Source organism: Ambystoma mexicanum, chromosome 6p (genome assembly GCF_040938575.1).
Source record: "Ambystoma mexicanum isolate Mex_15411 chromosome 6p, UKY_AmexF1_1, whole genome shotgun sequence".
NCBI classification, from domain to species: domain Eukaryota; kingdom Metazoa; phylum Chordata; class Amphibia; order Caudata; family Ambystomatidae; genus Ambystoma; species Ambystoma mexicanum.
Window position 1 is genome coordinate 973,086,781 of NC_090935.1, and position 24,362 is coordinate 973,111,142.

The 24,362-nt window shown below is 42.3% G+C and overlaps 1 protein-coding gene across 3 annotated transcripts in view; it reads left to right on the top strand.

Annotated features, from left to right (window-relative positions):
• Positions 1 to 24,362, top strand: part of CSNK1G3 (casein kinase 1 gamma 3) — a 1,399,476-nt gene that overhangs the window by 253,960 nt on the left and 1,121,154 nt on the right. The window contains exon 3 of one of the 3 annotated variants that reach the window (XM_069625586.1): positions 20,621 to 20,841. The exons of the other annotated variants lie outside the window; for them this stretch is intronic. The gene's annotated coding sequence lies outside the window, so the exon portion shown is untranslated. The remainder of the gene's footprint in view (positions 1 to 20,620; positions 20,842 to 24,362) is intronic. 3 annotated transcript variants of the gene reach the window in all.

A 24,362-nucleotide genomic window follows, 5' to 3' on the forward strand; every position in this document is an offset into this window, starting at 1 on the left:
TCTCACTACACTAAAAGATTTCAATCAGCGACACGCCCACAGAAGATATTGTACAAAATCCAAACCCATCTCATGAAGCATTATGCCGATGGCTTCCCAAAAGCTATGCAACTACTTCACGCCCCATTTCAGAAACAGAATAAAATACTAAATGTCGAAACAACATGCAAGAGACAGGAAGCCCAACAACATTAACAGAACCTACCCTCTTGAGGCCAATTTCGGAAAAAACCTTTATCAAACGAATAAAGGAGAGTAATAACGTGGGATCACCCACTGGCACCATTTCCCCGCCGCCCCCCAGGCATGTACAAAAACCTAGTAACTGAAACACAGAATACCATAATGGCTGTTTGACATTTAGGAAACTTTTAAAAGCCTGGCTGTTCAACACATCTGGATGGAGGCCTATGCACAACCCTAGAACAGGATGCAGACTACAACAGTTCCCCATGCGGTTGCCAACAATGCACAACCAAACCTATTTTCACTGACTGACACATGAAGCACTGTTTTAAAAACACAAAAACTGAACAAAACATCACTTAACAGGGCTAGTTTACCCAGGCTAGGACACTTTTCTTTCTTTGTTTTACTCCGAACCCACCACTGCCATCCAGAGAGTCCAGGATTAAAGGGCAGAGCAAAGATACGACCAGAAACTAACTTAAAATACAAGGTAAAATACATCAACAAACCTGATACAGCAGATCTGTCCAATGAATCTAACTTACTAACAACCTCCCTTCTCAAACACCTCACTTAACACATGCCCACTGGCTCTGTGTCACCAAATATAGCGAAATCGCATACCTCAGCCCACCTCAACGTAGTTGCAACTCTACATCTCTCCAATCAACTATCCAATCAACTATTAAAATACAAGCGCAAAGCATGGTCCCCCACCACCTTCAGGTCTCCCATCTGGAAACATAGACCCCTGGAGAAATGCCCCAAACCACCTAGATAACTCCCCCACTCAGACGCCATTTGCTCCTGGCTCTCCCTGCTTTTCTATTTAAAATCTATGGGAGCACCTGGGGACAACGAAAATGGCAGTGGTGCATGGTACAAATTCCCATAACGTGGCTAGGATCCCTTTTCACCTATACACTGATAAAACTGCTACCTCCAGTGATAGCACCACCCCAAACACTTTTGGGTAATGGAAGTTGGTGGGATTTGAATCTTTGTGACATGGGCCACTCACTCAGAAATGACTGCTCCAGAGGTATACATTTAAAGTCAGTTGCCACATAATCCCATACACAGCACACCATTTCCTACTAGCCAATGATCACTAGCCATTGGATTGGCAAGTGCACATTTTGAGCTGTGGCTATCTCCACTGTAATAATTGATCACCCCTATGTGGCCTTTTGGTCTCCATTCCCATTTGGCTCCTCTGGCAAGGCGGTAACTCATGCTCTTTGGTATCTGGGCAAATTCTGTTATCACTGCTTGCCTCTGGTCATCTGCTGCAGCATGTGCTAGAAAGTGTGACCTACAAGCGTAATTCATTTTGAGAGCGTTGTATTGGTGATGGAAATTTGAGTGCAGTTGTTTTATTTCCTTATGTAGAACTGCAGAACTTTATTGTGCTGCCAAAGTCATATATGCCTTTTAATATTTCTGTGGTAGGCCCTAAGGTTCGTCATTTTTAAGAATGAAGCCACAAGGTGCATGTGATGCTGCTACTGTGGACACAGTCTCCGGGTGATTCTGCCCATGGCGCACAAACTCAGAACGAAAGAAAATTGCCAACTGGCTTTCAACACTCCCCCTCTCCTGGAGATGCAATATGGAGAGTGCAAGCAAACAGCGGACTATTGAAAACCATGTGCCCATAAAAGCACAGAGGGACAAAAGCACCCATATACCATGCCAGCCACATGGGTACAGACCTACAAGAACAACCTGAATCCCTGGTGATAGTGGAGATCCTAAAAGCGATGGGACAGTGATTTTTCCCTTATTGCAAAGCTTGACAGTGTGTCAATCAAGATTAATCTGCTGCACCAATTGGTGATCAACATAGCTGATCATTTTATAAACTTGGAGACTATTGGGGACATTGAAGTCCAGGTAGTGGAAATGTCCACACACTTGCAGTGCTACCATAGCTGTGATTGGCCATGGAAGTTGACCGGGACCAATAGGCCAGCTCAATCAGAAATACCCTGGCTGGTTTCTCTTTACATAAATGCTCCACAAATTTCTTGATCAGGGTCCCCAAGCTGTTAACTAGTGCTCAGAGCATGTTAAGACTTCTATGGTGCTTTTCCTTTCATAATCTTCAACCCTCACCTCTACAGCTTCTAACGACTATAAAGACTGGTAAGCTGTGTCAGAGCTGCCTGGGAGAAGGGCAAGATCAAGTACAGCAGGAACCAGATGAGGTTTTACCCAGTTCCAACTATGGCAGTGCAATTAGTGCAAAAAGACAATGTACAGAGGTGAAAGGCGCGCTCAGAAAAAATGTCAACAAGCATCCAACCTAGGTGTGAATAATGCACCAGTCCAGGAATCACGTTTATCTGATCATGTAGCTTCAATGGCTTGTGTTGAAGGTTCTGCATGTTGGTAGGATTAGGTCCCAACAGGCGTAGCAGCAGTACTTGAGCGAGGAGCAACAGAGGTGGATGGGTGAAGAAACTAGCCAGAATTCAACTGAAAAAACCTGAAGGACCCAGACAAAATGGAGTATGTGTGGCCAACCGTGAACAGAGACAAAATGGCAGAATAGTCCGACATTGACTTGAACAAACTAAAGGGGACAGTTTGAGATCGGGGGAGTTACGGGGCACTGCAATTTGAAGAAGGATGTAGAGTGATGTGGGCTCAAACCTAGATGATGGTTGACATGGTGTCGCTTTAAGGGAAATATTAGTTTGGAAATAGTGAATTGATGAGCGTTGGGCAACAAGGGGTTGAAAAGTCTTCCAAAGCATGGATCAAAGACGCAATAGTTTTTGAATTCTGTAGCTATTGCTGTGTGAATGTTAATTGTAGCTGAGGCTGTGATTAGGCATCATAGGGGAACTTTTAAAAAGATGGCATGTTAAGTGAGGGTAGCACAGTAGGTATCCAGTGATTTCACCAAAATCCTTTTCAGAGAGGTATTTTATAATGAAACAATTATAACGAAATAACATAGAATTAAAAAAATATATATGGGGAAAGGGGCTAAAACGGGAAGGTATGGGGTTTGGGGTGGGGTTAAAAGCATAGCGGAAATGGGGGTGTGAGAGGATGGACCCCCAACATAAAAAATAAGAAAATGTGATGTTTTTTCATTATAATTGGTTTGTTGTAAAATACCTCTCTGAAAATGATTTTGGGAAAATCACAAAGAACCACACAGTAGAGCAGCAGTTTGTAAAATAGCAGTCACCACATGGTGATGTGCCTCTAAAGCGTTTACATTAACGCCGTTGAGCACACAACTTTGGCATAAGTAATACATCATTGAATATGCTATGGAATGTAGAACGGATATATTGTTACATCTCGGAGGGGGCTTATCAGTAGACCGTGGGTGTATTGGCAATGTAGTATCCTGCCACGTTGTGAGTTAAAAGACCTGATTTTGTGACCTTTGTGACACTAGGGATGTGGGGATGGATTATGAAGAAGAAAATTGTGAGGCATGGAGCAGTGCCTAGGGTGGTAGAGACATAGACTAGAAATGGGGGAATGAAAACCAAAAAGGATATTGATTTGATAAATGAAGACTAACCTGCAATGGCTCTTCATGGCTATGGCAGATAATGTACCAACCATTTTATTTCATGAATTTCAGAGGTTGGGTGTTCTTAGCAGTGATCCTGTATGCTCGGTTTGGATTGTTTGGAACGCTTCACTGTTATGATGGCTACACACCCTGACGCATTTTCCAGACAGTCGGTGAAGGCTTGTCTGAGGTGGTGGGTAAAGATCGTCCAGGCCGCTCCCATGGAACAAATGAGAATCTTCATGGCTTCAAGGAAGGTGAGTCAACATCTTATGGCACCCTAATGCAGCGATTCCTTCCCAGGCAGCTGTTGACCAGGTTAGAAGTGTTCTTTTGGGAACTGTTGTGGCCAGCCACCACTTCACCAGGAGCAATTCTGAGGCCTCTCAGGATGCTGTGACCAGTGCTTGCACCAAGGACCAAGTAGGGTATGGTACCAGACTTCAATCTGAGGAGGCTTTTTGCCTCAAACTGGACGCATCCAGATGACAATCCAATGCTCTTGGCAGGTTTTCACCTGAGGCCTTCTTGAAACTTGTGGTAGCGGCAGGCTCTGTTCTCCAATGTTTTCCAGAGTGTAACTCGGCCTCCAAGATTTCCTCCTCTGGCATGGACCAGCATGTAACATTGACCGGCTGTGGTGGTGGCATCCAGTTCTGATGCCCACAGACAGTATCAAACAACCTTGTTCCGCAGCCCCTCTGTGCTCCCTTGGACTCGCATCTTTTTCATCCCCTACTCTAAGGAGATACTCTGCTCCTCCTTAGGGTGTGCTACCAACAACTGGCTTCCAAGAGGCACTCCAGTAGCCAACGTCGTCATCTCACTAAAGAGGAATGTTTTTTTAGATGTTCTAGGAGTAAATGTACTATGAGGCAATACATTAAGGGCCTTATGGGAGAAGAGCTGGTTCCAAACCATCAATGTTCTGCCGGATACTGCTCCTCCGTGCTCAACTTTGCAGGTGACGTTGGTAGGATCCCTTCCAGCTCCCTGCAAATCCAATGTCCCCACCACCCTACTGTTGCTTATGGATCTTTCTCCCCCTCTGCCACCATTATCTCTTGGCCATCCAGAGGATTTGGATGTGATGGCTGACCTCGACTCCACATGGAGTGACACTGATGAGGTCCCCTTGTCGGCAAAGGCATTTCATGAGAGAGTACAAAGGCTCATGGGATATTTAGGAACTCCAGCCGCAGAGTGGCCCCAATCAGACCAAGCTCTCCTTTCTTCAGTATTGTCACTCAAGATGGTCAGTTCTGGGATACAGCTACATCCAGATGTGGTGTTAGGGGTCCTAGAACATGGCCTTTGTAGGCTTCCTTGTAAAAAGCTGATGGCAGGTCCTCCTTCAGCCCATTCAACTATGTTGGCAGCTTCCACTATGTTTGGAAAAAGGTTCCTTAGCCTGTTATTCCACAGCCCAAGTGTTGTCCCATGAAGATTGTATTCTCGATATAGCTGGGAGACACTTATATTCGAACACCTCCCTAAGTTACTGTCTGACAAATGCCAAGGCTGTCTTGGCTCCGGTAAACTTGAATTCTGGAAACATTCAGCAAACTGAAACTTACCAAAGAGTATCATATGGGATTCCTCCCAGGATTGTCTGAGGCTTGGCAAGTAGCTCAATACCATGTAGAGGTGTCACACCATCAACTTGACTCGGGCAGGCTCTTCTCAGGGCTGCAAAATTCCAACCTGATGTCCATGTTCGCATCATAGATCGACACTTTAATGAAATTGTTTTCAGTCCAGACACAGATGAGTTAAATAAAAAGAAAACCAGTGATCAGATGGTGAAATCGAGGCAGTCTTTTCCACAAAGCAACTCCTGTGGATTTCGTGGCTTGTAAGATAAGTGCAATCGAGCTGATGAATCGCCCAAGGCTCCCAGAAGCAAACAGTCTCACACCTTTGTAAGTTGGTTCTTCACCAAGATGAACCCAATTCCAGACCCTAAGTAGCCTAAATTATGTGTTTGGACCCTACTAGGGTGTTGTGAATCCAGATGGGGTGTCTACTTTCCTGAACTAAAGGAAGGGAATTACAAAACTATCTATCCATGGGTTCTTTCTGTAGTCGCCTCCACCCCTCCCACCTTCTTTCCCAGAAGGGCTTGGAATCCCTGCAACAGGGATTCAGAAGCTTGTTTCAATAAAAAAGTAATCTAATGGGTTCTACTCAAAGTTTTTTCAAAGTAAGAACTGGGCAGTACTTGACCTATTCTTGTTCAATATTTTCTTACCTCAAATAAAGTTCAAGATGTTCTATCCAGCCCTCACTCTTGGCACCTTACAAACAAGAAGACAACTGTAGTTGTGGATGTACAGGACATGTATTTGCGCATTTCCCTTTGAGCTCCCCACCTCTGCTTCTCAGTTGGCAATGACCACTTTCAGTACAGAGTGCTTCCATTCGGCCTCAGCTCAGCACCCAGAGTGCTTAGCAAGCTGGTAGCAGCAGTAGTGGCCTCCTCTAGATGCAATGGAGTACTTGTAGGATTGGCTTATCAGAGCACAATCTCCTCTCTTGACTACGTTCAGCCTGCAGGTTCGCCTAGACATGCTTTTTGATCCGGGCCTGTCAGTAAACGTAAGGAAATCGACAGTAGTACTCACTCAACATTTGGAGTTAATCAGGTATTTATGGGATTCTGCACTTGAGTCTATTTTCAATGGAAGAAAGGATCAAAGATATTCAGGAGGAGATCACTCTTTTCTACTCTTTCAAGGCAACATCAGCCTGGTTGTTCCATCGTTTGCTGGCCTTATTGCCTTGTTCTTGCAGTAGCCTGGGCCAGAATCTGTATGCACTGCATTCCAGCTTTCACTTGATGGCTTGCTGGGACCAATTGTCAGACCCTCCAAAACAGTCTGGCCCCCATTCCAGACTTAGTTCAGGAGGATTGTATCTGGTGGAGCAACAACAACCTTTTGAAGGTGACGCTTTTTCAAGATCCTCTTCTTCAATTTACCATGAACATGGATTGCTCCCTCTCCAGTTGTGGAGCAACTCTGGGAGACCTATGTGTTCATGACACGTGGGTAGAAGTGGATTTTGTGGAACGCAAACTTTCTAGAGCTGAAAGCAATATTTCCCTTCAAGTTTTACTGCCAGTACTCATTTTGATAGGCTGTGTGGTGGCCATGTCCTATGTGAACAATCTATGACCCCACAACTGAAAAACTGTGCATTATTGGAACAACTTTGGGAGGCGACACTAAAGAACAGTGTCTCTCTACAAGCAGCCTGTTTTAGTTGGGGGCAGAAGAGCAGGTGTTTCAGGGAGAAATCCTTGCAATCATTTTCAACAATATAGGTTTTCCAAAAGTGGATGTATTTGCAACAAAGTCAAACCTGGAAATGTCAACATTCTGCTTCCTGTAAGGTGAGCGTAGCGAACATGCTGGGGCATTCTCTCCATTCTGTGGGACAACTGTTTGCCTATGCTTTTTCTCTTATTTCAGAGACTCTTAAATTCTGCAGGTCCCGGAATTGCAGAGATAGTCTGGTTGCTACATATTGGCAGAAAAGACACTGGTGCCCCCACATATTACATATGGCACACAGTCCACTTCACTGTCTCCACCTCCATCCAGATCTGCTTCACCAGCCAAAGGGTTGGTCATTCACCCCTACCCATAATCCCATTCCTTGGACTAGGCCTCACAGATCCTCAGATAGGCGTTTCATTACAAATCAGCTATACCTCGCTAGTATCCTCCGGTATCAGACGTTGCTGTGAATTACAAAACCGACCCCTTCATACTTTAAGAGGGCACGAGACACAGAAGTGGCTTTTCACTGTCCTGTTACTTGTGAAACAATTTTAGCTACATGGGCTTCCCCATCAGCCTTCTGTAGGCATTGCTCTTTGGATAGTAGTTCTAGGGCAGATGCTCAGTTTGGTCAGGTGTTACTCAGTAAACATGTCTGCTTCAGTTTAGTTTACTTCCACCCTGAGTGGAGTAGTGCTTGGCACTCCTCTAAAAGTATGGAGGAAATGGGAAATGCTGTAGGAGTAAGAAAAAGTAAATCGCTGTAGTGACTACTGTACACCTTATCTTAAGTGCCCTTGCCTCCCTACTCCTCCCGCCTACACTCTAAACGAGTCAATTCTCCCAGTCCCCTCATCTTGAAAAGGATTGAGGCAAAGGAGTATGAGTTGCAATTGTGGGTGTGATCAGCATGACATTCTTGAAGGTGAACTGTGCGCTTTGCTGGTAAGAGCTCCATTCAGTCACTGCCTGCCAGGAACTCCTAGAACTATGCAACACATGGGATTTAGGACTAGGAGTACATAATGGGGAGTACATTTTCCTGTTTTTGCTATTTGCTGAAATGGTGTTTTAACAGGCTAAGCACGCTGCCACATAGGCATGTTTTTGTAAAAAAAAAAATATTTGTATATGGTACAAAACTTATACAAAAAGAGAATATCTTTGTTTAAGAAAACTAATTAAAAACAATTTATCAACCTTCACAAAATTGTAAACCCATTAACCTCTACTACAATATGGAACAAAGAAAAAAGAAAAAAAATGGTCACTAACATTATTTTGCTTGGACTTTTCCAAAATAAAGTAAGATTTAATGAACTCATCATTTGACCGTTAGAAAGTTCGACAATGATATTTCCAAAATAGTTCTTCCCCTCGACTATTGTCCTTGCGTTCCTCAGATCTCAGAGAACGATGTTCATTTTTCCAGAACTTGTACAGTGGCAAATGTAAGAGCTGGCTCATGCCCAGAGATGATTCTGCTCCAAAAGAAGTCCGAAAGCAACCCCTCGTCCCGGTCCACAAATCTTCTGTATAATGCCCACCTCCCATTCCAAGAACCCTCACAGTCCAGCAGGAGATGTTTTAATGTTTGTTTTGATGGGGGCTCACAAACGCTACACAATTTTTGAGCGTCAATCCCTTGGTTTCGCATGGACAAAATTTCCTGTGTACTATATTAAGCCTGATTCTGAGGAAATTCTTCCTTACCTGGCTATCAGCAAATTTGACCTATATACCTTGGGAGAACCCCAAGTTTTTTGTCAATGGTCTGGAAGGAGTTTAAAGGAACAGAGTTCCTTAGTTTTCTGATTGTCTCGAACCAATCGGCAAGTTCCATTTTTTTTAACACTCTGGGGGTTGATAATTAGCGTCTGGATATGTATATCTGCTTTAACAAGCATCTCCTTGGCTCCTACTTCCAAGTTAGATGGAAGCCTGGATCTCGAGTGATCAAGCAAGAATCTAACATCACCATATAGCGTATTCTGCTGTGCAGTAATAATCTGCTGATATAGTGACATTAGCTTCCACTCAGCCATACAGCCCAATGATTTTAGACCCAGCTCGAATCTCAGGCTCCATGAGGGCGTGCACATCGGGAGACCAAGGGCTTTCTTCCACAGGAGACCCTCCCATTTACTCCACTTTGTTTTCCAGAGCAAGGGTTTTTCCTCCAAGCCATAAAGAATTACCAGGACCACCTTTTGCCATGTAGAATTTAATTAACGGAAGTAGTGAAAATGTGCAATACTTTGCGTATAGTTTTTTCATTTGGGGGATGAGTTTCTTAATTTTCTCCTCTACGTCGGACTCTACTTTATAAATAGCTGGTGAGGCATAGATCTTATAGCCTATATAGATACATTTTTCAACTCTTGGGATGTGATCGTCCAGGACCCACTTTGCATAATGGATCTTCTTATGGGCGTGTTTGAACACTACAATCCTGGAATTTAGAGGATTAATGGACAGCCCATTTGATTTTGCATATTCTCTGAATTTAGTCAATAGACGCTGCAAACCGATCACTGTTTTATCCAGCAAGACTGTCTGCGTAGGCCAGCCAATGGATCCTCCTCTCATTGATCATCAGGCTGGCCAACACAGACGGTTCCAAGGAAATGCCCATGTCTGCCAAGAACAAGTTAAAGAAGAAGGGTGCCCCCAGGCAGCCCTGTCTTACACCTTTCACTATTTTCACCAGTTCTGAGAGGAGCCCCTGATCGAGGCGCACCCTCAGTATGCAATTCGATCAGCATTGACAGCCGTGCCTCTGGAATCCCTTCTCCTCAACTTGTCCCAGAAAACTGCCTTGTCAACCTGGTCATATGCCCTTGATTGGTCCACCAAGGCCCCGCAGATTGGAGAGCCACCCTTGTCCATAGTGTGTTCAGACTATGTTTATACTTGATAAGCATTTTTTCTAAACACCTAATATCCAAGTTGACTCTTACTATTTATAAATATTTTTCCTCACTAGGGTGTGCCCTAGTTGTCCTATCCTTCCCTTCTTGCAATTGTTACCCCGTAAGGGGTTGACACCTTACCCTGGACCTGAGCACCCCAATATCTTTGAGATGTCATTTTCTAAAATCAATAGCTTAACAGACAAAGCAGCAACTACCTTAGCGTTTTCGGATGAAGAGGCCGTTAGGATTTTAGGCCTAATTAGAGATACTAGTACTGAGGCAATCAATAGAGAAAATCCAGAAATACTCATCCAACGACTTGAACGACTCATTAGGAGAGAGATCTCACAGAAACTTCACGCTACTACTTTATCCCAGTACTATAAGGCCAAGAGAATCCCGAGAGGACTAAGGGTATACCTTCGCCCGACACTTTGTAAGGACAATAAGGAGTTTGTAAAACGTTGGGAGCACATCCTAAACAAATGTTCCCTTGATCTGATATTACTTACCATAGAGGAACTCGCAAAAACACTCAATATCATCAACCAAGAGATTGAAGAAGTCTCTACACAACTCTTGAAACTCAAAACTGCATCTGAACTTCAAACAATTTTGGAAGATACCAATAATAAGCTCGATAGCTATAAACGGGATATTGAGCAACGAAAGATTCGTAAATTCCGGAGAGACACATTAGACTACGCCAGAGAAATAGTATACACTTGGCAAGACTACTATAGTAACCACAAACCAAGACCTGGTCCATCCGGAGTTCCCAAGAAACCATCTCCTGACAACAATACCGACAGCAGTGACATTACAAGTGGGGAACTAGAAGAACAACCCAGTGTAAGTTCAGCAACCCCAATCAACACCCTCGTAGTGACAGACAGCAGTGACCCTATCCCAAGGATAATAGATACATCCATTCCAATAATCCCGGCGCAGCCTTTTTTAGGAGACGCCCGACCAGAAGAGGGCAAAAGAAAACTACGCCAAAAAAACAAATAGTCACCCCTGATCATTAATATCTCTTCAAGACAGTTGTCTAAAACTCAGATTGATACGCTTAATCTTGGGATATCATTTATCCCCACGAACTCAACTAACCTCTTTGAAGAAGAAGTTAATCTTTTCAAGTTGTTACGCAAAATGGAACTAAAAATCTTTTTTGATAATCTGGGAGAAATAACCCCAGCTAAACAACATGATTTTCTAGAGATGAAGAACCAGAGTAATTTCCATCCGCAAATTAATAATCCACTCCTTAATCTCTTTAAAACCAAAACCACTCGTGACCTGAGAAGAATCAAATATGAGACCTCTACTCAGCAGAATATTCGGCGTCATCAACTCAAACTGATTAAAGAACTTGCCGACGACACTTCTATCACAATTAAACAAGCCGACAAAGGAGGAGCCCTTGTACTCATGGATACAAATCTATACAACACGGGCTGTCTTAAACTACTGGATGATAGACAGACTTACTTACTGCTTGACAACGATCCTACAAATGACATCAGCACCATCATCAAACAGACAATTGAAAAGGCTAGTACGATGGATTGGATTTCAGACGAAACGGAAGAATTTTTAATTAAAACTAACCCAATCATCCCAGTTTTCTATGGGCTACCTAAAATTCATAAAGATCCCAAAGACCCGCCCTTTAGACCAATCATCGCTGGTACTGACAGTATATTTCAACCTTTGGCGGTCTACCTTGATAAAACGCTGCAACCCCTGGTACAGAAAATACCGACATACCTAAAAGACACCACACATTTTCTCCAGAGAATCAACAACTTACAGATCAGCTTTCCTGATCCTCTAATATTCTCTATGGACGTTACAAGTCTATACACTTCAATTCCCCACGATGAAGGCATAGCGGCCCTAGAATGGTTTCTTTTACAACATGATGAAATTCAGATTCAAAAAACCTTTGCTATTGAACTTATCAACCTGATACTCTACAACAATTATTTCAGATTTAATGATAAGTACTATTTACAGATTTCGGGTACCTCTATGGGTTCGGCTGTGGCTCCGTCCTACGCAAACATCTTCATGTTCTACTTTGAGAAAACCTTTGTTTTGGATCACCCACATTGGAAACACAGAATACACTGCTGGTTAAGATATATTGACGATGTATTTGGCATTTGGAACGGCACACAGCAAGAACCGACAGATTTTTGGCAATATATTAACCAATGTAACCCACGAATCAAATTCACTATGGAAATTGGCACACCACAGGTGAACTTTCTGGACGTAACAGTAGAATGGAAAAACATGGAATTAACAACACTAATGTACAGAAAACCAACTGATGTTAACAGCTCCCTTCATTTCAACAGTTTTCACCCGAGACATTTAAAAGAAAACCTACCATATAGCCAACTATTGCGGGCTAAACGGATAACCTCCAACATAGAAAAACTTCAAACAGAATTTGATACTATACGATCAAGATTTTTAGAAAGAGGTTTCCCGGAAGAAGAAGTAGCTCAAGCTATTTCCAGGACAGAAGCACACCCCCGTAACCTATTACTTAACAAACAACCGAAACTAACCCAGTCAAACCTCATCTACACATTGAAGTACTCTGCCCAGAGCTTTCAAGTCAAAAAAATCATCACTAAGAATTGGGATCTTATAAAATCGGATCCTAACCTCAACCGTCTCTTTCCAGTCCCCCCAATGCTAGCATACAAAAGGGGCGGAATTTCAGAGATATGCTAATCAAAGCTGAAAGACCTAAAATATCTACCCAAAGGACTTTGAAGCAATCAAGAAATGGCACTTTTCCGTGCCTTAATTGTCAACACTGCTCGAACATCATCAAAGGTAATTGCATCAGACATCCGAACAATGGTAAAAAGATTTTCCTAAAAAACTTCGCAACCTGTGACTCCAAAAATGTCATCTACACCATTAGATGCCCCTGTGGGAAATATTATGTTGGGAAAACCAGTAGAAAAGCTAAAGAAAGATGGACTGAACATAAGTCTCAGATTCGCACAAAAAAATGTGAAGTCACCTGTATTCCGGCATTTTAGAGACAATAAGCATAATATCTAGCAAATGAGATTTGCAATACTAGAAGTATTACACCCCCTCCAACGAGGAGGTGACCTACCCAAACTTTTGGCACAAAAAGAATTGTACTGGATTCATAGACTAGATGCAATGACCCCACTCGGTCTAAATGAAGAGTACTATTTAGGTCCATTCATTTAAATAACACCTACACTAAATGTTCTCTTTCCATGCATCTTTGATCAATGTCTCTTTAAAAACACTTTATATGATTGTTGGTTAGAATTTCATAACCACATTATAAGATTGTGAACCAACCAACTTGGACAGTTGAATAGAAATGTTAAAATGTTTTCAAAGTTTATTCATATCCAGTCATTCTGTTGACTCCATCCCGGTATTATACAATCTGTACAATTGATATTCCCTTTACTAGACTGTGAACCAAACGGGTGGGCAGGATGGCATTGGTTGGTAGCATTATAAGAATGTACCTAACCATTGGTATCAACTATTTTTATTACTACAACTACAACTCCAGTTTTCTAGTTGTATATTATTCGTGGATGTTGATCCATATGATTTTTATAAGCTTAGCCATCTGGATTCCGGACCCTCGCACGAACTATATTAATTTCAACCATTAAGGATTATGCACATTTTGGGCATTGTCATTCCCTTTAAGGTCACATGATAACATTTCTTTCACCCCGACACTAGGTTTGTTTACATGTTGCATCATGCACGCTTTCGCGTAATGACGTCACATTGTAAACACGCCGCGGTCTGTTTTTCTCTTTTCACTCAACTGATTAAGCTCTTATAGCCCTACTTGCCCCTGTAAAGCATCCTTCCAGAGGAGACTAATTAGATTTCATTGTGTCTAACTTTCATCCATCTAAGCCTGGAGCTCAGCGCACAGTATGACGCATCACACGCAAGCACGTGATTATGTCACACTACTAACTATTTGATAAACAGTGGCGGCACTTCCCATGGAGTCGAGCAAACCTTCGGCAGCTGGTCTCCATGTGTGCCACACTGGTTTACACTAGGTAAGAATTTTAAGCTTCCTATACTGGCTCACCCCGTTTTTTTACAACAAAGCTTTCGAACACCCTGTTGACTTCTTGTGTCCATTACTGAGACTCTACTTACTTTTTCTCAGCGCTCCAGCCCTGAACAACCTCCATACCTTTTGCGGTCATTGACTACCACTTCCCCTCAGCTTTCGTTGATATTGGTCAACCGCGTTACCGCTGTAAGTGACTCATTACTGGCTTAACTTATTCTATTACAACTATGTCACACACAACTGTCTAAATACACGCTTTTGATGTTCATCTCTACAGATAAGGACTTACCATCTAAGACCCGCTGTCTTGTTTAGACAAAGGCCTGGTTTTCCCGCCCCAGACCACCTCTGTTCTCTTGAAGTACCTCTCTCATTTTAAAAACACAAGGTTAGACTCTCTAAATAGTTGCACAGTTGCTCACTTTACCATATTAGAACTTCAATGTATTGACTTTCAGAAGTTATTCTCTATATATATATTTTTTCTATATATTTCCTCATTCGATCATAGCAGAGAAGATACTATTAACCTAGTGAATTTTCCATCAGTTTCTACAGTTATTAATGAGGGATAGGTCGTCCCCTTGAGGGTTAGTGTATACTCAGTATATTTAAAAATGTCATACGTTCTGCTACATAGGTAATCCTTGTATGTCATGGGTTATAGTGATACATATCCTGATCTAAAATGAGTTATTTGGAAATGTTGTTGAACAAATGTTGTTGGTGTAAATATATTCCTAATGTACATATTATATATATATTTTTTCCTAGAAACCCTTGTTATTGCCCCTGATGAAGAGTGTTGTAGCACTCGAAACGCGTTGGGCCTTCCACAGCTTCAACATCAAGAATAAACAATGAAGAATGTTTCTTGTAACCTTATCTGATTCAAAGTCATTGTTTTGAACAAATTACCGCTTTTTATGCATTACCATTTACAGACTTTCTTGAATTTATTAAGAAAAATCACTTGTTGGATATATCTACTTGTTGGTCTGGTATTCCAGATATTAGATAGTGTGCAGGGGACGTAAGTTCCCGGTTTGGGAACTTAAATTCTCTTCTATGTTTAAAATTAGGCCATTCAAGGTAGTGGAGAGGCCCCTCCTGAAGCCTGTCTGGTTACATGACAAAATCCGTGAGGTATCCACCCATTGGACGAGAGTGTTCAACAGGAGCTTCATAAAGATTTTACTGTCAATATCAAAGAGGACGATCAGGCGATCATATTGTGGGCGTACTGGTAGGGGCAATTCGATTGCCCCTCGGTCTGTTGTTCGAGGGGGCACTGTGCAGTTCCCCCTGAGCGAGTTTTGGCTGGTGGCAGTGGATACTACTTTTTATATTCAACCGCGAATATATTCCTATGGGATTTTCCCATTGTTCGAGTCTAATACTTTTTAACATAGCCTCAAACATACTGCCGGTTTATTTATTTAATATTAATTCACCGGTTGGTATTTTTTGCCAGAACTCGGTTCCAAAATGGCGTTTGTGTTCGCTTCTGTGACTCCAACCCAAGTCGAGCCCTTTGTTCCACTTTTTGGCGGGCTTCTCCACAGAAGCCTCCAAAAGTGGTGCCACTCTGTCTGGGTACCACAGGGGGTGTAGGAGGGGGCTAAGGCACCCTGGACTGAGTTGCCTCGGCAACTCAAGTCGCACTCTTGTGTGATTGGCCCAGTGGTGAGCAGCCTGGCTCACCACTTAGCATGTTTGAGTGACAGCTAGGACTGATGAATGGGGGTATGCTGCATAAAAGCAGGGCTTTGGGGACTGGAACTTCAGAAGTCGCCACAGGACCAAAGAATCCAAAGAGGGAGAAGCTGAGCCGACCTGCAACGACGACACCACCGGTGGAGCCCTGCTGAACCATCTCACCACTTCTTCCAACGACAGAGGAGATCTTCATCCCAGAGAGTCTTCTTCCTTTGACTGGTAGGGATAACCAGTTTGCCCGCCTTTTCGCCTTCCTGGATCATCTTGTGGCCGCCTTGCCTGTGCCAAGCACCCCGGCAACCGGGATACCACGTTTTACTACTACCGCGAATAAAAGGGTAGTACCTTTTAACCGGAGAACTCCGCGGCTGGTTTCTTCCCTGGCAGTGCAACGACCTTCAGCTTTCCTCCACGACGAGATCTTCTCTTCCTGTGGACGACGCCGTGACTTGCATCCGATACCAGGAACAACTGCTCTCGCTGGAGGATCCTCTCCACTTTTCAAGGTAGTGGTCCGCCTGGCCTCCCTCGCAACGGTCTTTGTGGGGTGACTCTTAAAGCCTCAATTTACCACTTGGGTTGGCCCTAAGCTGGCTAACTGAACTTTTGTAAGCTGAACTAATTCCTTTCTGACTCACTGCAAGACTTTCTAAGACTGTTAAACTGAGTGATCTTGGGCACAGTGGTGTTCTACTCTCTCCAAGAGGGAGCCTGGCCTCTGAACGTTTTGCTCACAAGTAGACCTTGACTTTCCTGCCTTGCTGGGTGCTTCTAAAGTATTGTGTTGTGCGCTTTTCCTGATTTCTGCCTTTTCCCTCCCTTTTCTGATAACTTATTGGAGTGCCATCTTCAGTTAAGCGCTCACCTCTGTCTGGAAATAAGTGGTGTTAACTAAGACTTGTCTAATAAGGAATAAGGGATGTACATATAGTAATAGTGACTGTGTTTGAACTTGCTTGACATATTAGTGTTAGTGTATTTTTATAAAGTGTGTCTTTAAATAAATAATGATATACTTTGATACCAAAGCTCTGGTCAGTGTTTGCTTGTGCTACTGTATTTTGTTACCTATCTTGTATACTCTGTATACTGTCTAACTCTTCTTGAGAGAAGTCTGTCTGCTCAGCCACAGCTACCAGGTAAATCTGGGTGGTACAGACTGCTACCAATTATTTACTGCCAACACCTGTAGTCTTAAGCCTTTTTCAGTGGTCCCTAAGGGAACTGCACAGGTTTCTGCCTATCACAGGTATTCTACCCAATTGGATTCTGCTACCAGATTACACAAAGTGCTATTATGATTGGCTTCCAATTGTCCGATCACTGACCAAACATTTCTAGAATTGTTCTCATTTACCAGCCGCAGCATAGCTTCTCCATCCAAAATATTCTTGATTTGTTCGTCTAGATTCTTTTTTTGGATGACCAGATCAAGGGACATTTTCCCCAAGTTTCTGTCTGCGCTCCTTCTTTTTAGGCATGTTAAAGTATTTTACTAGGTTTAGGTTTTATGAAATGATTTTTAGAGGAGAATACATGGCTTTCATTCGTTGATGCATTGTGTAGTGTTACATTTTCGTATTGCATGGGAGTTAATTGTTTTCAGTTTTTAGACCTAAAGTTATAATCGTTGTCAGTTTTAGCTGTATTTTATAGCAGTTGTCATTCGAATTCTATGTAATGTCTATTGTTTTTGTATATGAACTAGTTGCCCTCAGGCCTTGTGCGCTATACAAATAAACAAATTACAAAATACAAATGAACGTTAATGGCTCATGCTGAATAAAGAATATAATTTATTTTTAAATTGAGCAATATATATAATAAACAGAATTGGGACGACACAATATACTTGCTAAATGTGTATTGTGTGCATTAGATGATGCAGTGTCATCTGGTGAGCGAGGGGTTCGAAGACTGTGAAGAAATGCAAGTGTAGCGTAGCAAGCCAGGAATTGCCGGTGAAGGTAGATGTAGAAAGTTTGTTAGAAAGAACATTGCACGACGATGTTAATGTGTATGGATACATAGGTAACCTCTAAGTCCTGCAGTTAAATGTTTGTTTAGGGCTAAGGGTTTCAACCTTTGGCACGCCAAATGGTTTGGACTACAACTCCACATAAGCGATGGTGATGCATGTTTTTTAAAATGTTTATTTGTAACACTCAATGCATGCAAAATACAGTATGAAAGTCTATTCGGTTCTAGCAATTGTATGAATCACAACAATGTTTTAACAGTGCATCTGTCTTGGTGTAATTGGGCCTAGGTTGTCCGTTCCAATTTAAGGTGGCCTTGAACAGAATGCTTTTTAAGACTTGTCTTAACTTCAGCTGATATGATACATTTTTCTGCTCATGTGATGGAGCCCTGACACTGCTAAGACTTTTAAGTTTGAATGTTGCTGTGTATATTAAGTTCAGAGAACTCCATAGAAGATATCTGTGGGCTGTATTTCTTGAGGCAAGTTGCCTGGTAGCTTGGCCCAGTTTCCCATGCTGCCATATTGTTATACTGGACATTTGGTACAGTATTGATACGGAAGGGGGGGAACGCTTTTTTTTTAGGGGGCTGTTGTCCAAAATCTCGAGACCCCTCCAGGTTTTGTAACCTGTGCGGGAGAGGAAAAAACATCCTGAATTCCAATCCCTCACTAGTAAGAGGAAGTGAACATCAGTTGTCAGAAGGTTTATGTCCTAGAATGCCAGGGGATTTCATAATAGGATCAAATGCTAAATGATGGGCATTTTGAACACGCCTATTAATGTTGCTTTCCTACACAAGGTGAACCTCACGAAGACTGAGCACTAGAGGTTTGTGCTATAGTGGAGTCCGGCTAAGTTCTGTCACCCGCTCAGCTCGGTGTTGAGGGCAGTGCTGACACAGGTATGCAAGTCTGATGTTTGTGGTGAAGAGGGTCATGGTATTGGGGAATGGTTCGTTAGTGGCTGTGAAAGTAATTGTAGAGGGTGGAAGGCTAGTGAAAACCTATGGCTTCATTTTCAAATACATTACAATCTTTTGCTGTGTAATTATTGTAACATAGAATTGCTAATCGACATTTGTTTAATTCATTAACATCACATAGAAGGTAATATATTTGACCTGTTTCATATCAATTCAGTACTTCGATACAATCACATTGGTCACCCCTGAAAATGGGCTTGATTAATAAAAAGTGAACCTTTTATTGATCACACCAAATGCACATATTTTCTTAATTTAATAATCCTCTTATCGGTTTTGCAATGCCATATGCTTGATAATACATGTATATGTATTGTCCATTTCCTGCGTGATGTGCCACAGCTGCCATCATGTCTTGTGCATTCACCTTCAGTTTACCTTCACCCATAGTAACAACGAACTCAATTTCTTGGATGTTACTATTTGGGTCGACAGTGGGTTTAATGTCTTGAAAGTTAGACCTTTTCATAAGCCCACAGATCGCAACTCATTACTTGACTTTAATAGTTGTCATCCCAGGCATACGAGGGAGAATCTCCCTTTTGGCCAGTTTTTGCGCCTTAAAAGAAATAGTTCTACACGTGAAATTTTCCGTCAAGAAGCACAAACCTTGGGGTCCAAATTGGAAGCGAGATGTTATCCCAAGAATATCATCAGGCGCGCTTACAAAAGATCCTCAAACAACGACCGAGGTGCACTCCTTGAATATCGGGATAGGCCCACAGAAAATAAAAGTCTAGTGTTTGTCAGTACTTTTAACCCCTCAGCGAATCAAGTGGTTAAAATTATTAGAAAAAACTGGCACATCCTTTTAGGAGGAGAGTGCCCGGTGGACCCTCCTTTGTGTGCGTTTAAAAGAGGACCTAATTTAAAAGAACTCCTTACGAAGAACGACATTTCTAGAGGTCAACATCAACAAAAGAGCGTCACTGAAATGTGGGGTTTACCTAAAGTGGCGGGTCATGCACCTTGCGGTCATTGTACCAACTGCCAGCTCACTAGCAGAACATCACAGATAAACATCGGCCTTAATAAGCTTTGGTTACAAAAAACCTTTACTAACTGCAATTCTAGTAATGTGGTGTATGCTATCTGGTGCCCTTGTGGTAAAATGTACATAGGGATGACCACACGCAAAATTAAAGTAAGAATTTCGGAGCATAGGAGCTGCATCAAGAATAAAGTGATGACAGCACCCATGGTAGGCCATTTTGTGGTAATGGATCACAAAGCAGAAGAGTTGAAATGGACTGTGTTATTGCATATTTCTGCAGGTATTAATGGCGAATCTACAACCAAACGATTGCTAGCTAAAGAATCTTGGTTAATTTTTTTGTGCAACACAACAGAAATCGGGCTAAATGAAGCCATCGATTGGAACAGCGTTTAAAACCGTATGTTTCGGCTCTAGAGTCCTGCACTCATTTCTATCCAGAATATATTTTACACGGAGCGAGAGGTTGTCGACGGCACTTTTTTTCCGTTTTCATTTTATCTAATGACGGATTTCGTGCCTGAATTAGACTTTACGGTTTGTATATGCGGACGTTGCCACTTTAACTAGAAGGTTAGACACACCCTACTAAGGTATTTAACACGTCACGCCTGCTTAACACGACCGCCAGGTGTTCGAGTACGTGACCCGGATACAGACGTGATTAAGACCTTCCAACAGACAAAGAAGTAAGTAACTACCGCATATTATTCACCAGAGTTGTCGTATTATTGAGACAATTACACGCGCTCCAGGGCTCACTGCTTTTTTTCTCTCGTGAACTTGGCTAAGACACTGAGGTACTTATTAAGCCCCAGCAATTTTGCATTTTTGCATTTGCATTTAGATTTGGGGTCTCACTGGTTGTGCTTTTCCGTTTAGGTGCCTGCTGCCGAGGACCTTAATAAACACATGCAACGTGACACTGACTTTGTTAACCATCCAGTGCAACGCAGCGTTTATTTTGTCAACAACCCCGCGAAACCAATTGTAATTATTCGACATTCCTGCACTGGAATCGGGTTACAGACTGATGTGACCAAGGATCTGTCTGCATGCAGGGGAACAGACGAGAGTGAGCGGTTAGCCGCTTCGGATGTAAGGTAAACATCGTCGCGTACTGACGAGTTTATTTTTATTTTCAGCCTTTTTTTTTTTTTTTGAACACCTGTCAAACAGTTTTCTTTCTTTTTCAACTGTTTTTCTTACGAGTTACTGCCTTTTACAGATAAAAGGGAAGAGGTTTACTGGGTTTATGTCTCCTCTTCGTCATAATAGCCTGAATTTGGGGCTATATAGACAGGACTTTAGGTCTGTTAGGGATGTAAGCTTCTCAATTAACGATGACATACCTGTTATTAATTACTATGACTGCCGTGTCTCTGTCTCACTTTTTTCAGGGTCTATTTATTTTCTGCATTTAGCTCTTTTTCGGGAGGACATGTGTTCTAACCTAGGGCAGTACTGTTCCTCGTAGTTTAAGTCTTTAGTTTCTTTAACACTTCAGTTTGATGTGCAAATCCCGCGGTTAGCTTTCCCTCAACCATTATTGTTTTATTGTCTCTAGTTCTATCTATATCTACCAAGAAGATATATATACCCGCCCATCCTAGCACAGTCCATGTGTGAAACGTTGACGGTAAGCTCATAGCGGAGTTATTGATAATCTCTGTTGCCTTTTGAGCTTTACATAATATGTTGCAGCTTTCACTAATAGCTGTTCTTTCCATGTTGTCCCTCCTAGGTAAACGATATCCACCGTGAAGAAAACAAAACCTGGTTTCTTGTGGGAGTGTTTATTCCAAGACCAATGAATGTTTTTTGATTGTTTTTTTTTGCTCTACCCCTGATGAATTTCTCACATTTGTATTATCTTTGTTTGAGAATGAAACATGTAGGGTCTGTGAGTTTGTTGTATCATTGCCAACATTCAAATGGTACTAAGTTATATTTAACTATTTAGAACCACCTATTAAATTTTAGGTGGATTCATCTAATCAGGCAGTTGGTATAGAGAGGCAGTACCCGGTAAAGCAGGGACTACCCCTTAGGTTAGTATTAAAAACAAATAAAACATTTTTTTTATGAAATTTGGTCTCCACACTCTGTTCTTACAACTCGTTATTTAAGCCAGTTGTTTGTATCAGAATATTTTTTTAGTTTCCTGATTTTTTCGGGTTTACTGTGCACTAAATTACGTGTATTAATATTTATGTGTTTCTAAATAGCGTTTCAAGCACTTTAGTGATAGTCACTGTATTTTTTAACTTACTTGATGAAATTATGTGATTTTGTATGCTAATTTAATAAAATATTATATTGATTCGTATTACTTTTTGCTCTTTAAGGTTTAATGTTTACAGTTGTCTTCTTGTGGTGAGTTTCAATGCCTATAGGAGGGCCCACATGGTTGCTGCAAGATCTTGTATGTTTTGAAACGTTCGTAGGTCTAGCTAAGGGGGACAGATCTTGCAGCCTTAATTAGTTGCCCTTTTGTCTTCCCTTTGTTTAATGTTGTACATTCACAGCCCTTTCATCAACTTTCAAATCAATCAAATGGAGTTGAAACTGCCTTTCAGAGAATAATTGGTTTGTGTTCTTTTTTTGCCCTTTGCAACGCAATTATGTGCGGGGGACAACCCACGCAAGGCCCCCATACTCCCATTACACTAAATGATTACCCTAACTTGCAAAGCTTCCCTGTTTTCGCTGCAACCATAGGTGCAATATGTTTAACAGGTCCCTTGTTTGCTTACCACCAATTGGTGCCAGTTCTTCCAGCACTTTGTTTCCCCAAGCAACCTCATATAATGGGGCTGTACTATTTCTGTGTGTATTTCTATGCGCTATGCAACTGTGATGGACGTTTTTTGAAATGTCACACTTGCAAATATTATTTTGTTACATGGAATGTTTAGATGAGGTGTGAGTGTGTGCTGGGGATGCTTTGATTACTTACTGGTAATCCCATTACACTGAGCCTTTCTCGCCCTTGTCCAAGTTCTGATCTAATGAGATGTCCTCCTCAGGTAAAAGAACCAGTATAACCGCAAACTAAAAGTTCTTAGTAATAGGACCTACTCGCCCCACCCACTGCAGGGGCGGGCTGGAACATTAGCCTTTCCCATCAGTTCCTGCTGTCAGTTCAAGCAGTAATCACTGCAATATCCTTCCTGGGCAGGGAGGGTGGGTTGCAGGACTTGCACCAGGAAGAGAAGAACTCAGTGTAGTGGGATTGCCGGTAAGTAATCTAGGCATTTGCTCTTTACTTGTCCCAGTCCTAACCCAATGAGAGGTCAAAAGCAGTACAGCAGATTTGGCCAAAGACATGCCCGTCAGGAAGCAGTTCAAAAGTGTCCTTCATTAGTCAGTCAAATTAATCATTCACACAAGGCAACACAGTTGATCCAAAAGAGAGTCTGAAAACCTATGCACAAAGTGTAGTTGTTGATACACTGGTTAGGGGAAGGCTAGATTGCTGCCCTACAAATGTCAATAGAAACCCCCTTGAAGGCTTACCAAAATGCAGCCACATCCCCTGTTGAGCACCCAAACATTTTGCCAGATGGGGTGGCCTGAACTCCCTGGTAGGCAAGCTCAATGCTACTCCTGATCCAACTACCCAGAGTAACGGTGAAAGGTTTCTTTCCCGCATGGCAGGGGCCAAAAGAATCTGTAGTCTGGCCAAGGTGTAACCCCTGACCACCTTGCCCACACCCAATGGGTGGGGAGAAGGGCTGGTAGAAGAGACAGCCTAAGGAGGGATGGACCAGATCCTCGTGTAGGGTAAGTCAGACATAAGAGACTGACTCTGACATTATTGAACAAGTTACTTTATTCACCAACTGAAAGAAAACCTACTCTTGTCCCTATTCTTACAATGAATTCCTTAAGCTACAAAACAATACATGGGTGCTTTACAGGAAATCTTAAAAAGATAAACTCTGTCCTCCTTCAAAAGCTATTCTAACCTATCTCTGCCCTACTACTAAGAAAGATAGGTTAGTTTAAAGGTTACACCTCTTGAAAGAAGTAGTGGTGACTGGTCGTTTGACCTCCACCCTCCGTATTCTTAGTCTCAAGTTCCTGGCCTCATGAATGGCTCGGGACCAAAGTTCAGTTAAAAAGAAAGAAACGTCTCTTGACTTTGTAGAACACAATGTCTTAATCAGGAATTCCAAGAGATTGTCATTTTTTTCTCCTGTGGGGTTGTATTCTCCTGACTCTCGTAAACTTGGGATTACAAAAAGTTTTGCTTTGGGATGTTCTAGTATTGTACCACTTTGTTGTGACAGATGGGATGTCTTTCATCCCCTCGCAGGCTTCCTAATATTGCATCCCTGGGTGGGTTAAGGGTGGGTTACGCGCAGTTTCTCAGCCCCAGTCAGGCTATGGGCTCGTTCGACCTGATGTTGTATCTCCTTTTCACCCCCTCGTGAGGTCTTTGGTATCTCAGCCCCATGTGGGCTATCGGGTCAGTCAGCCCTGTTTCTTGTCATTTTCTCCACCCACCAACCAGTCCCCTATGGTAGCCATGGACCTTCTCTCCAGTGCCGGGACTTTGTATTTATGTCTGTGTCTGCGGTGCCTGTGGGTCCGCGCCCTAGTTTCCTCTTTGAGATCT